The 16,027-nt window shown below is 36.2% G+C and overlaps 1 protein-coding gene across 8 annotated transcripts in view; it reads right to left on the bottom strand.

Moving 5' to 3' along the window:
• The window catches only part of LOC106880075 (uncharacterized), a 144,849-nt gene that overhangs the window by 126,541 nt on the left and 2,281 nt on the right, over positions 1-16,027 (bottom strand). The gene's annotated exons all lie outside the window — the stretch shown is intronic.

Here is a 16,027-nt window from a genome sequence, read left to right as displayed (position 1 = left end):
CTGATGTCACTCAAATCGAATGGTACCCTTAGTTCAGGTGGTTTCTTCAGCCTGAGCATTTCTGGGAGTACTTTATTTCTATTAGCATCACTATGTCCCTTTAAGATCGTGTTCAAGCTCTTTAGTGCAATCCAATCTTCCACTCTTACTTTCAGTAAACAAACATTTAGCATATTGATATGGGGTTGTTTACAAAACTACAATAGTTCTTTTCTCTCTCCTTTCTTTTGTTCTTCCTTCTTTCGTTTCTTAGTTGTTTTCAATACCTCTTTTTTATCTCTTCCTATAGCTGTTTTAACCTTTCTCTTTCTTCCTCCTTTACATCCCACCATCTGGTTCAGAGTTTTTTCTTCTCTTCTCGTATCTTTGTGATTTGTCTTTCTCTCCCCAATGGTCCGCCCTTTGCCAATGATTCTCCATTCCCTGTTTAGAATACAAATCTTTTTTCTCCTTCCTGATAGATTTATATTAACCAAGTTCTCCAGCTTTTGTTCGGCGATCCCTTTGAATTTGGTGGTCATTCTTGCTACCTCATCAAATTTCTTATAGCTTGCTGCATCATTTGCCTTCGGTCACTTAATCTTCGGCTTCTTTATGCCTATTTCTTTTCTTGGCTGTTCTGATGCAACTGTGGAATAACCCTCGCTATGGTTTCTTTCTAGGAGGTTCTGGCCACAAGTCTTCTGGTTGTTCAACCCACACTGTTGAATCACTTTCTTCTGACACACCTTCCCTTGGTGAATTCTTAACTTTACTATAACATACAGCATGGAATAAATGAAACTTTGTGGCTAAATGGATAACTAAATGAATAATAATAATTATTATTATTAGTGCTATAAAGTGAAACAGACCTTCCCTTGGTGAATTCTTAACCTTACTATAACATACAACATGGAATAAATGAACAATAAATAATAATTATAATGAGAACTATAAAGTGAGAGAATTGAACAAAAATCATATTATGCAATGAATACTATTTTGTAGACTATTAAAGTCTGTTGTGATTCCTTTTTTTTTTAGATTTTGAATACTGTCATTCAATTTGTGGTAGTGTTTATATATTTGCTTTGGTATTTTTTCTCTCTCTCTCTCCTACAAACAAGTTTCCTATAAGTTACAGATGTTTTCAATGCTTTTAATTTATGTTTTCAATGATTAAAACAAGGAATTAGTTTTCATATTTCATTTGTTTTTTTAAATCTAGATTTACATGCAATCCTGAGAAAGGTATCAGGTGGTCGTGGGATGCACTAGAAACACCAGCTAAATTTCCTTTAAATCACACACCTTTCCATTTGAAAGTATTTTCAAAATTTTTACCAAAAATCTCAGGCATAGGAGTGGCTGTGTGGTAAGTAGCTTGCTTATAAACCACATGGTTCCGTGTTCAGTCCCACTGTGTGGCACCTTGGGCAAATGTCTTCTACTATATCCTCGGGCCGACCAAAGCCTTGTGAGTGGATTTGGTAGACGGAAACTGAAAGAAGCCTGTCGTAGATATGTATGTGTATGTATGTATATATATAAATGTGTGTGTGTGTGTGTTTGTGTGTCTGTGCTTGTCCCCCCAACATCGCTTAACAACCAATGGTGGTGTGTTTACGTCCCCGTAACTTAGCAGCTCGGCAAAAGAGACCGATAGAATAAGTACTAAGCTTACAAAGAATAAGTCCTGGGGTCGATTTGCTCAGCTAAAGGCGGTGCTCCAGCATGGCCACAGTCAAATGACTGAAACAAGTAAAAGGGCTTTCCTCACTGTTTTTAAGTGAGTAGTGCAAAAAGATTGGCCAAAATAGGTTGAGGAAGGAACCATAAATTTTCCAAACTTTTTTTTTCATAAAAAGCTCCCCACATAATTTCCAAGGTCGTGATGACAAAAAATTGGAAAAATCCCTGTCAAAACTGAGAAAATCCAACTTATGTAGGCATCCCCATCCAAAACACTACAGCCATTAAAATTTTATTGAAATAGAATCATATCCCAAAATCTCAGGATTTATTAAGTCCTATACCTACTATAAATGTGCTTAAACTCAAGTTCCTGTGGCTTGTACATTTGGATTTTGCAAAATTGACTGTTTATTACATGTAACAAACAGGCTTTACATAAATATCTTTTAAAATTTCCAAAAGGTAAGTTTTCTTTCCAAGAACTTGAAAAAACATAGGTTTCTGCTGTACAATGGACACTATTAATTTGTGTAATTTGAAGATGATTATCACCTGTTTCAAAGATATGAAAATGGCTAAATAGGCAATATTTCAACCAATTCGCTATCCATTCATAGTCATATTTCCTAAAATATTCATCCAAATGTCAAAAATGAGATATTAAAATGTTTCTAAAAATTCATAGTGATACCTATGCATCTCCCTTGCACTTGTAGCAACTATGATGCTGCTACACCAGCCACTAGGCATTATGCCTTCCTGAAAAAACTTAACTATAAGGGTAACTAGACTACATTCAACTCTACCAGTTATCTTAAGCATCTCAGCAGTGACCCCTGAAGGACCAGGGTCTTCCTTGTCTTCATATCTTTAACCCTTTAGCATTTAATCTGGCCATATCCACCCAAAATACTCTACCTGTTTTATGTTAAAACTGACCAGATCCCAACATCTTACACCTACCCTACAATGTCATTCTAAAAATATACAAGCACACCATTGAAATCTTGAAGCTACATGGTAAAGCATGATTAATTCAAAACTGAATAAATAAGCAATACATTTGATAAAGGAATCTAAATGCTAAAGGGTTAATTACCTTATCTATCATACTGCTGCCAACTAGAATAGCTGGTCTATCTGTTGGGTTCACATGAGGGAGACTCCCTTTCTTTCATTGTAGCTCTTCCACACCTCTTCAGAATCACTAAGAGCAAGCGTACCATTATCTGCCTGTAAACACTTCTCTCCCATGTCTTGATCCTCTCTAACACACTGTCTGACAATCTGGAATACCTCAAGTCACTGATCTTCAGGTTGTAAGACATCGGTAAACCTCTTCCTTTCTGCTTCTGCCCTAGTTAGATATAGCTTCTCTTTTGCCTATCTGATATGGTTCTTTGCTACCCTCATTCTTCCACTCTTTCAAAGCTTGTCTCTTCTCTTTTATAGCCATGTTGACCTCACTGTTCCCCACCAAGTCACCCTTGGTCCAGCAGATGCTTTGCTCCAACCACAGATTTGGTCTGTCATCCTCAGTAGATTGTCCTATATGTTGTATGTCAGCATCTCTTCTCATCATATGCTTCATTAAGAACATCTGAAGGATCTGTAGCAGTGTAGGTAGGCAGATAGTTCAATGATCTCCTTTGCAAGAAGGATCATAGAGTAACCCCACCTTTTTAAGTTCTCAAAGCATCCAGCTCATGAAATGTGATTCCTAATTATTCAAAAAGCTTGGCATTTCTTTTAGAAGTTTTTAGAATATCTAGTGTTCCATTAATAAAAACGGCTTGCTAACCCAGCTCTTCGCTTCTTGGTCGATTAGACTTAGAGCCATTCACATAGTTGCTATGTCTGTCTATTTCTCTACACTCTATAGTAGATATGACTGAAAGCCACCACTTCGCTGGTCTACATTTCCTATCTCTGAACCTTCTTGCATAGATTACTTAATACAACTAGTTTCTACAATTTGATTCCATGTATTATCATCGATAGAAGAATGTATAGATCTTGTATTTATTCTTTCATCTCTGTATGAACTCTTGTAATAAGAGCCACATCAACACCTTGTACTGTCTATATATTTCACTACATTAATTGGTGACTAACCAACATAGACCCAAATTCTATCCTGGAGAATAATCACTAGCTAATTGATGACCAACTGATGCGAGAACCACCCACTCCAGAACGGAACTCTCCTTTGCCAGTTGCTACAGTTTCCTCTGAATTTAAGGAATTTTGTGAATCTAAGCAGAAGACTATAGACAAGCTTCGCTTTCATTGCTCTAATTCCCATTCTCCTAGCAGATCAAAACCTTTTGCTGGTATCACTGTAAGTTTGGGTCTGCAGCTAAGAAATATATTTCACCTTGTACATTTAAGTCAGGAAAACTAAAAAGGCGAACTCCATGTGTGACCGCAGTTCCTCTCCTAGTAGCGCATTTTTCATACTAGATTTCCAGTTTAAGAAGGAATTTTTAGTCAATTCCAGAGCATCCTGCAATATCTGGCCATCTAATGAAAAACTTTTCACTTCTGATATATCGCTTCAAGCAGTCAACAGCTCTCCTATTAAAACTTTTGGTGAGATTTCACTCACACTGGACCTGCATCTCAGACGAAGTTTCCAGTAGATTTTCATCATTGCTGACCTTCCTCACCCAATTTTAGGAGTTAATTTTCTCCACCAGTTTTCGTTGTAAGCGGATGTCAAAAGAAAAAGACTTATTGATAGCAGTATGCAGTTATGCGTTTTAGGAAGACATTTCAGTCCCACTTCTGTCAGCCCACTATTCTTTATTGCAGCTGAATCAGACAATTATCAAGCCTTCAATCTTATCACGAGTTAACAAATTTAACTTTCAATATTAATGTTTCAACTCACACAACTACTCATCATATAACCACCAATGGATATCCTGTTTTCTTGCATCCTAGATATTTACCACTTGAAAAACTCAAAGCTGCTAAAACAGAGTTCAGCCACATGCTCCAGCTTGGAATAATTCATCCTTCAAAGAGCAGCTGAACATCACCACTCCACTTAGTGAAAAAGAATACTGGTGATTTTAGACAACTCAACGCTATTACCACTCCAGATAGGTATCCTATACCACTTCTACAAAATTTTGCATCTTCTCTGCATGGTTGCACAATTTTCTCAAAAATAGATTTGATACAAGCATACCATCAGTTTTTTGTAAACCCAAATTGTATTCTGAAAACGGCTATCGCAACTCTATTCGGATCATGTGAATTTCTTACCATGCCCTTTGGGTTGAAGAGTGCTGCCAGTACTTTTCAACATTCCATTGATAAAAGAATATGTGGATTAGATTTTGTCTACGCCTATACTGATGATCTTCTCATCACTAGTTCTTCTGAGAAAGAATATGAGATTCATTTGAAACAACTTTTCAAAAGGCTTTCTCAATACAGAATTCATATCAATGCTACGAAATGCATTTTCGGTGTGCCTTCCTTCACTTTCCTTGGACACACCATTGATAAGAATGGAATTAGGCCCTTGACAGAAAAGGTTGAGGCTATCGTAAAAATTCCAGTTCCTACTTCATTAAGACAGCTCAGGCAATTTCTTGGATTAACGCATTTCTATCGACACTTTATACCTCATTGTGCTGAAACTTTATACCCTCTCAACAAATTGTGACACCACAAGAGGAAAAAGACAAGATCACTTTAACTCCTGCTGAACTACAAGCTTTCGATGATGTTAAACAAAAATTTGTGTGTCTCCATGTTGGCTCACCCCATTCCTGATGCCAAAATTTCTCTTGTAGTCGATGCGTCTGAAATTGGCGTCGGCACAGTCATTCAACAATTTCACCATGGCAAACGGCAACCTCTGGCATTTTTCTCTAAACAGTAAAAACTAGCTGAAACTAAATATAGCACGTTCAGTCATGAACTGTTAGCTATTTACCTCTCAGTTAAACATTTCCAACACATTTTGGAAGTGAGAAACTTCACAATTTTTACAGACCATAAGCCGTTATCTTTTGCTTGACACTGCAAGCCAGATAAATTTTCTCCGAGAGACATTTGGCATTTGGATTACATTTCCCAATTCACGAGTGGTATACGATACATTCCAGGTTCTGAGAACATTGATGCAGATTCTTTATCCTGTTTACCTGTCAACGTGTTATTTTCAACTGCAGAAATTAACCTGGACGAAACGTCTAAAGATCAACCATCCATTGATTTGAATAATCAGAACTAATTCCTTTTGACCTCCAAATTTTCCCAGTTGTGACATCAAACAAACAGATCCTTTGCGATATTTTTTCAATCTCGCTGTATTGTTTTCTCAGCATTACACAATATTTCACATCCTGGTATAAGAGCAACATTGAAGGTTATTTCAGCTTGTTTCGTTTGGCTGAACATGCATCGAGACATAGCTAATTGGGCTTGTACCTGTGTCGATTGTCAAAGATCCAAGGTACATAAACATATCCGTGCACTGTTAGGTACTTTCTCCACTCCAGATGCACGATTCCAGCACATACATGTTGATGTAGTAGGACCTTGGCCTGCGAGTCAGAGCCACACGTTTTTATTAACCTGTATCAAGCGTTTTTCCTGCAGGACAGAAGTCATTCTACTCACAGATATCTCTAACTGTGGCACAAGCTTTAGTCACAGGATGGATTTCACATTTTGGAACACTGATAACAACAGACCGCAGACGTTAATTTGAAGCTAAGCTTTTCCAGGAGCTTACCAAGATTTTAGGAAGTAAACACATCTACTCCATCAGTCACCACCCAGCTTCGAACACTATGATCAAAATATTTCACCGACTGCTTAAAGCTGCATTGTGTGCTGATTCATCTCAACGGATTGAATTTCTTCTCTCGCGTCTCCACTCTTCTATCAAAGAAGACATTGGATATTCTCCTGCAAAATTACTTTATGGTTCTTCCTTGACGCTGCCTGGTCAGATGATTGTTCTTGCAGACACGCAAGATATCGACACTACAAGTTTCGTTGTACACTTGCATGAACACCAGAAAACAAGACATTAAAACGTATTTACCTAAGTACAATTCTTCCTGAACTCATGTTTTTGTTTGCAACGATGCCGTTAAATGTCCTTTAATAGCACCATATGCAGGACACTTTTGCCTTAGACCTTAACAGTCGTAAAGACACTATTTCTGTTGACAGACTAAAAAGGGCTCACATAGAAAAAACTATTTCCACCCCCACAAGAGACAATACACACACGGCATTACGAACGCATCCTTTACACCCACTATGACTACTGAAAGCAGTAGATATGTGCATTGACCCAGGAATTTAACAAATATTTATTACATTTGAACTGTGATATTTTTCCTGTTTTGACATTTTATGATGTATACATTTCTGTTATTTTCATTATTGTATAACGTTACCTCTGCCTGGGGGGAGGGGGTAGTGGTGTAGGTAGGTAGATAGTTGAATGATCTCCCTTGCAAGAAAGATCATAAAATAACCTCCCTTTTCTAAGTTCTTGAAACATCCATGTCACAAAATGTGATTCTTAATTATTCAAGAAGCTTGGCATTTCTTGTGGAAGTTTCTAGCGCCATTCACGTTGTTGTTATGCCCGTCTATTTTTCTACGCCCTATAGCAGATATGACTGAAAGCCACCACTTCGCTGTTGTTCTACATTTCCTATCTCTGAACTTTCTTGCATAAATTACTTAATTCAACTAGTTTCTACAATTTGATTCCATGTATTATCATTGATAGAAGAATTAAATATATTTTTATGTAATAATGTATAGATCTTGTATTTATTCTTTCATCTCTGTATGAACTCTGGAATTAAAATAAACGCAACCACATCAATACCTTGTACTGTCTATATATTTCACTACAGATCCTTGAGTTTCAATAACCTCCTTTTCCATATCAGTTTATCTTGGGATCCAAAGTCACTAACCACTAACCTATGTTGAGTTGTCATGTTCACCAAGGAAAGACTTTGCATTCATGAGCATATGCCTGTCCCTGTTTCTGGTGAGGATGTAGTCAGCCTGGCTAGAGTGCACACCAGATTGATAAATGATTAGATGGCTGGCAGGTTTCCTGAATTTGGTGTTGCGAACCATTAAGTCATTTGCATCATAAAACTCAAGCAGCATTGTTTCCTCCTTAATGAAAACCATCAGAATGCTTTCCAACAAAGCCATTGAAGTCCCCTGCCATGATGAGGATGTCATTGGGGTAGTCTTTAAAAGGGATTCATAGAAATGGTCCTTCTGAATATCAGTGAGTCCAACATGCGGAGCACATGCAGAGATATACGACAGGATTTAAATTAAACATGACTAATCTTAGCTTAATAAATCCTATCACACACCCTGACTACCTCAATCACCTTATCCACCCATTTCTATGCCAAAAAAAAATCACCTACACCAACTAACCCATCATTGCTGCTGCCCACCCAGAATTTGTCACTTGCCTGCAAGCAGTCCAGCTGAGACTCCCCACCATCATACCTCTTGCATACAGTGCACATCTACATATATATGTAAGTAAGCAATGAGTTGGAAAGGCTGAAGAATAAAATAAATCACTTTGCTTAGCTGTTTTAATTTTGATGTGACATGTAAACCTCCAAAAGTAAAAATGAAAACCACAAGACAATTTTCTACAAAATATCGAGCCGACAATAATTCACAAGAATGTTAAGAGAAACAATCCACTATTTTACTATCATCACCATCTAGGTGATGCAAATGAGATAGACAAACTAATTAATCCTACATTATCAACATTATCATAGACCAGATCATCTGGATAGCACATCTACAAAATACATAACCAATATATACATTCAGATCTTTTTTACTTGTTTATCATTGGGCTGCAGCCATGCTGAAGCCTTGCCTTAAAGGGTTTAGTCAAACATATCAGTCCCAATGTTATTTTTTCATGTCTGGTATTTATTCTATTTCTCTTTTGCCAAACCACTAAGTTACCAGGAATGTGAACAAACCAACACTAGTTGTCAAGTGGAAGTGGGAGACTAACACAAAGACACACACAGACATAATATAACAGGCTACCACACAGTTTCCATCAACTAAATTCACTCCTAAAGCAATGGTCAGCTTAGGGCTACAGTGGAAGGAACTTGCTCAAGGTGCAGCAAACTGGGACAGAACTCAAAGCCATGTAGTTGCAAAGTGAACTTAACCATGCAATTAGGTCTGTGCCTATTCATTTTAGCACACCATCTATCTGGTTCCCTTTCCTTTTTCTTTCCTCGACAATCACTTTTTTTAAAAATCCAGCCTCTATTAATAAGAAAGCTCCTAGTCTTAAGACGGCTATTTGTTTTTGTTTTATTCTTTCCAGTCTCTCTAGTGATAACTATTAATTATCTAGTAATTCCTTACTTCCTGACAGCGTTCTTGATCATTTTACTGTAAAATCTTTTAGTCTTTACTCATTTTTTTTTTCTATCCTTAAGTGAAAAACTATGTAGAATTTATCCTGAATGTACTCACTACTCCCACCACTATCCCATGACATGCTATGGTGCCAGCTTCACTGAGACTACTTCCACAAGTTCCTTATTTCCATACATACATCCCATGAGAATGTATTTCTGTACATATGAGTATGTTATATTGCTAATAGTTTTCTTCATTTATCAAAGCTTCATTCCATATCCCTATCACTATGCACAGACATTCAAGTGAGTTCAAGTGTGTATCCTCCTTCTCACCAGTCTTGGAAACATTAAGTATGTATTGTACTAACACCTATATATATCTAACAAAGTTTTATTGCTGCTGCCACCATATCTGTCACTAAACATATACCAAGCACATGAGGAAATAATATCAAATTAATGGAAACATCTAACCATGTATGAAAAAACTTTGACAGTCACCAAGTGATCATAAAAAAAAAAATTTTCTTTCTTTCATGTATAGAAGATAAATACCAATGTACTGAACCACCATCAGAAACCTCAAATTCAAAATTCTAGGGATGCCACTAACAATATCAGTACAAAGAAAGATAGGTCATCAGGAGAGATTGTTGAGATACTGGAGTGGAGCATGTAGGAAAAAATTCTTCCAAGTAGGTGGATCAAGCATATTGTTGGCAAAAAGTAATTAATGTAGTGAAATGTGAAAGAGAATAATTAACCACAGGTAAGTTATAGACAATATGACAGCAACATTTATCTCTGCATGCACACCACAATCAGAGTCATCAAGTAACTGAAAGACTACTTTTATGAAACCCATGTGCAAATACCTTAATAAATGATAGTGACATCATTACAGTTAATAACTTCAATAGACATGTTGGGTAACACCATGATGTCTTCACTAGCACACATGGAAATTATAGATATAGTTCAAGGAATGAAGAAGGATGAACGCTCAGGAGTTCTGTGACGCTAACAATCTGGAACACTAAATTCTGGAAATTGGCCAGCCTACCAATCACCTACTATTCGGCAAAAGCACAAGCCAGATAGACTTCATACTCATCAGGAAATAGGATAGATGATTGTCAATGCTAAGCATTTCCCTGGTAATGAGTATAATGCCTAATATAGATCTGTAAGAAAACAACTTTCAAGCAGTGGTTTTCAAGTGATGTGTCAGGGATATCTAAAAAAAAGTATAAGGCTTATAAAATCTAATTCTTGAAAATCTTAAAAAACATGTTACTCATAATTTTGTTAAACATGATTACAATTAATAAAAATAAGCAACAGTTTTAAAGACTTTTTCTACATTTTTCTAAGTTTCCCTATATAGTTCTCCAGCAATTTTCTACTTGATGCCTATTGCAATATGAAGTCAAAAAAGCTGAAAACTACCATTAGATTGATGCAAAAACACAGGATAATCTGAAGAATGAAGACACAGAAGCTGAATGAGCCTTTAACCATAAGAAGTACTAGGCTGATGCATATAGCAAGAGGGAGGATGAGAGACATAACACAGAGGACAGGTCAGAATTCTTATAACCTGCTAAGAGGTACAGATGAGATCTAGGTCTTGTACGAGGTTCCAGTCAAATGGAAGAGTGGATAGAACCACAAAAACCTAAGGGACAGGCCTGGAAAGAAGGAAGTGAAGAATGTCATCAAGTACCAAGAATAATTAACAAAGAGAAAAGCCAAAAGTAAGAGCAACATGTTCTGCAATCTAAGGATGAGAGCAAAGTAAAAAATCACTGGAGACAAGTGTGTCTAGAATGATAATGGTACTAATGCCCTCACAGATACTGAAAAAGAGACAGGCACAAAAGTGCTTTTATGAGAAACTGTTTAAGAAAATGCATGGGAAAGCGTGGGTCTATTACATGTAAACCCAACAGACAGGCTGATCACCAAAGATGACAAAGGATATGAATTATACCATGCTTGAGAAGACCCATCAAGCCAAATAAAATCGTAGTTGTGGCAGATACTGGTGTCATGCAAATGGCACCGGCATTGGTGGCACGTAAAAGTACGAATTACACTTTTGGAGTGGTTAGCATTAGAAAGGGCATCCACCTGTAGAAACCATACCAAATCAGATTGGAGTCTGATGCAACCTTCCAGTTTGCCAGTCATGGTCAAATTGTCCAACCCATGCCAGCATGGACAATGGATATTAAATGATGATGATGAACATAGGTGGACTATCACAAAATATCACTGAATTGGAAAAAATATTTGAAGTAGGTCACTTATTAATCATTTGTAAAGTCAACAAAGTTTAATGAAGAGTCATAATCAAATAACTGGGACAACATTATTATATGGCACATGAAGAATTAGAAGATAAAATAAAACTGATTCTAGTTGAACAAAGTTAAATGCTAGAAAATTGACCTTGTGATCATGAGTTTAAATAGCACCCCCCTACCCACCTCTAGGCAAAATATCTCACATGCCTCAATCTATGTGACTGAAAATAGGTGTAAAATTATCTTAAGAAATACAGCTACTGAACTTATGCTTGCAAAGAAAAAAAGAAGCAAGCATTATTAAATTTGCAAATGTCATACACACCTATTATAATTACAATGGTTTCTCTCAAAATAAAGCTAGTATGATTTAATATACATCAAGGTTTCAACAACCACCAGTGGCATTTTGAATTCTTTGCTAATGCATAGAGTATTGAAAGTGAAAGAGTTGTAGGTAAAATAATTAGTCATTTAAAAAATGAGATACTAAAAACAGTGGTAAATAATATTTGTTAAATGGCAGCTGTCTATTGTGTATAGATAAAGAAATAATTTCATTATGAATGTTCAATGTTTCACAATCAATATTTTTAGGGACCAATAAATGACACCTGTGTAATTTTCAAGGTTTATTACAATCACATCAGCTGAGGCCCCTAGTAACTGCATCAGTAGGCTAAATGAAATGAACATGTGTGCTGATCTAATGTAAATATACCATTTCAATTAAATGCAAGTTTATTTTATTTATGCATATATAATGATTTAATTAGAATATTTATTTTAATATATTTTTCTTTTCTATTGCTTCTAGAGTGTTGAAAGCTAGCTTACATTTTTTTGAAAACTAAGATTATTCTAAGATCATATGAGGAGGTTTCATTAAATGGAATTTGTGTGCATAGGCACAGTCAATCACAAAAAAGGAAAGAAGCTGCAAATATAGTTTGTACAAATATCAAGTCACATTTTCTAACTCTTGAGAATTTAACACACCTGACAAATCATGAAACCATTGCACAAAATTAAATATATATTCTTTTATTCTTTACCTCATTTCAGTCATTGGACTTGTAGTCTTGCTAGGAAACCACCTTCAACAGTTTAGTCAATCATCATCAAACACATCCAGTATTTCCTTTTTTACTTGTTGAATCTGGAAGATAGGGTATTGCTCATGATCTTTGCAGGCCCTCTGATACAAGTGAACTTGATACTATGTTCTATCTAAACTGTTGCAGGTCAACACCTACCAAGAAAATATGAGCAAGAAGATTCCAGAAGGCCAATGGTTGAGACAGACTGAGCATAATAGAGCAAGGCCACACAGGTTGGAGAATCTAGAACTGGTTCTCAAGTGGGGTCCATATAAGATTTTGTTGTTAAAATTTATGTGCAATAAAGTCTTCTACAATATATAAAATATTTTGTCCAACTTTTTATACAGTAAGTGCAGGAGTGGCTGTGTGGTAAGTAGCTTGCTTACCAACCACATGGTTCCGGGTTCAGTCCCACTGCGTGGCACCTTGAGCAAGTGTCTTCTACTATAGCCTCAGGCCGACCAAAGCCTTGTGAGTGGATTTGGTAGACGGAAACTGAAAGAAGCCCGTCGTATATATATATATGTATGTGTGTTTGTCCCACCAACATTGCTTGACAACCAATGCTAGTGTGTTTACGTCCCCGTAACTTAGCGGTTCGGCAAAAAGAGACCGATAGAAAAAGTACTAGGCTTACAAAGAATAAGTCCTGGGGTCGATTTGCTCGAATAAAGGCGGTGCTCCAACACGGCTGCAGTCAAATGACTGAAACAAGTAAAAGAGTAATTCCTGATAATATTTCATTTTAAAAATATAATAGGATTTTTTAAATATCAAATGGCTATAAGGGTCCAACCGAGTAAAAGAGGAACCAAAGGGACCCATAGGTTAAAAAGGGTTGAGAACTACTGCTCTAGAGAGACAAAATATGGAAAGAGATGAAGGATGGGAGGTGTACCTAACTGGATACATGACCAGCCAGCTCTGAGGCTAGAGAAGCAGTGATAGAAAAGACAGAGGAGACAGCATACTTGTGAGCCAGGGGATGGAGCATGTCTGTTAGTGATTAAATTAACTGAACGGTTGCAGTCCAGGATGATGTAATAACAGCACTGTCCCAGATGAGAGAAGTACTCCATCATGACTTTACTTACAGTATCAGAGGCTGTTCATACAACTGAAATATTTTCCAGTCTTGAAAAGAAGAAACAATTTTGGGGAAACAGTCCTATGTTGTGCTTTCACCAGAAGAGAACCTCAGTTATTGTGAAGCCCAGCATTTGGAGCAGCTGTGAAAGTTTTAGATGAGCACCACTCATGGTGCAGTGGATTTTCTTGAGTAGTGCAAGAGTCTCTTTTACTGCTAAAAGAAACAAAATTGGAATGGATCCACTGAAGAATGCTCTCAAGGTCTCTCAATGCAGGTTTAATGCAGATTTGCAGGTATGGAGTATGTAGGCTGTATAGAGATGATGTATGGTTAGAGAAAGCTAAGGAGAAAATGGAGTGTTGTGTCAACTGTGTTTGAGTGAACCTTATTAGATGTGGCACCATCTAATTGAAGGAAGGAAGAGAAACAACACATCAAACCCTGGGAAACACAAGAGAGAATGAGAATGAAGTAGAAAGAACTGTCAATAAATGCCATGATGGTGCAATTAAATAAGAAATTTTCATTCATCAGACATACAGATTTTTACTGTTTTGTTTCTCCATTGCAATTTTCCTGCAAAAATCTGCAGTGTTGTAATTTTCCTTTTTCCTAGGTTAAAAGAATATCTTTCAATTTTTTTTCACTTGTTTGTCATTGGGCTGCGGCCATGCTGGAGCATTGCTTCGAAGGGTTTACTCGAATATATCAGCACCAATACTTATTTTCTCAAGTCTGCTTTTATTCTGCTTCTGGAAGTTATGAGATAAGATTTGCATGCCAGATATAGTCAAAGGCTTTGCTGCCGTCTAGAACAACACTTCTGTCACTGAACTTCTTGAGAGCAAGAGCCCATTGACAAGTGGATCTGGCTCTGCAGAAGCCATACTCATGGTAGATGAGGAGAAAGAGATTCAACTTTTTGAAGAACATCATTGCTAATGACTGTGTCAGTTACCTTACAACTGGATCAGAAGGGTTGCCTTTCTTTGGAATGGAATACAATTTCGATTTATAGTCTTTGGTTATGAACACAAAACTTGTTTCCAAGGCAATGTTAAGATGGATTCAAATCACCTAAAAATATTCACTTATAATTAAGAGAAACTTTAATCAGCAGGCAGAATGTTGTTATTAATTTTGTGAAATGTGTTTATGATTTGCCAGCAGTACTAAATTCTCAAGAGTTTAAAAAGTGATTTGATTTTTGTACAAATTATATTTATGGCTTCTATGTCACTGTTTCTGTACACAATTTCATTAAATCTTATTTATTGAAGCCTTTTCATTTGATCTTAGAATAAGCTCCCAAGTTTTCAAATGCTGTAATCTAACTCTCAACAAAGTCTACAAGCAATGGAAAAGTATACTAAAATCAAAACTTAAGTTAAATTTTCTTTAAAAAAGAAATTCAATAAAATAATTCTAAATTATATATGCATACATATTAAAGAAGGCATGTATTTAAATAAATAATCAGATCAGCACACAGGCTCATTTCACAAAGCCTACTGATACCAATATGTAGAGTGCAGATACTAAACAAATGTTCTATGCTTAATTTGGCCATACTGGAGAGCCCAGCTACAGTGATTGTAATGAACCTTGAAAATTATAAGTACCAGTCAAACACTGAGGACAATGTAATCAACTAGTTCCTTCCTTGCAAATTTTTAAGCCTTGTGCCTATAGTAGAAAGGATTATCACTTTTTATTTTTATCTGAAGACTAATTTACATGCAACTATTCACTTCCAGTATTTATGTATCAACAAGAATTTCAGAAGACACTGGTTAGGCAGGGATTCTTGTTATTTTTTTTTTTTTAAATGATGCTAGATATCATTAAAATAGTAAAACAAAAATTAAAGAACTGATATGTTTTTAAATCACAGTCAACACTTTTTTTTTTAACGTTTGTACATTATTTTAACATGATCGTTTTAATATAAATGACGTTTTCATAATTTCTAATCCAATTCCACGTGTCTTTCAAAAAAATTGAAGGATTTTAGTCTTCTGATAACACGTTTGCTTTACAAACACACCAATTCCTTTTCAATTTTGGGCGGGTCACCATTATTTTAATAGTAATCATACAATTTATCAAGCTATAAACATCTGCGTGACAGCGCTGGCTATGTTACGTTTATTTAATCCTTAAATATTAGGATATTTGGAACACTCTAGCATAATTTTAAGAGACTAATTAAGATGCTGAACAATGAAACCGCGCAACTAGCAAATATTTAGAAGTGACACCGAATCTAACACAACAGGAACTCTTTTTCTGCATATGGCATGTTACAAGTTATCAGAAAACATTCATAGATATTGTAAAGAAAATTGATTCCTTATAAAAGTATAGAGCTAACGAAATACAAGAGAAATTATACAAAATTGCGACGTCCAATTTTTC

This window comes from Octopus bimaculoides, chromosome 3 (genome assembly GCF_046866305.1).
Source record: "Octopus bimaculoides isolate indiv1 chromosome 3, ASM4686630v1, whole genome shotgun sequence".
In the NCBI taxonomy this organism is placed as follows: domain Eukaryota; kingdom Metazoa; phylum Mollusca; class Cephalopoda; order Octopoda; family Octopodidae; genus Octopus; species Octopus bimaculoides.
Note: the sequence above shows the minus strand (reverse complement) of the source record. Positions and strands in the feature narration are given on the sequence as shown.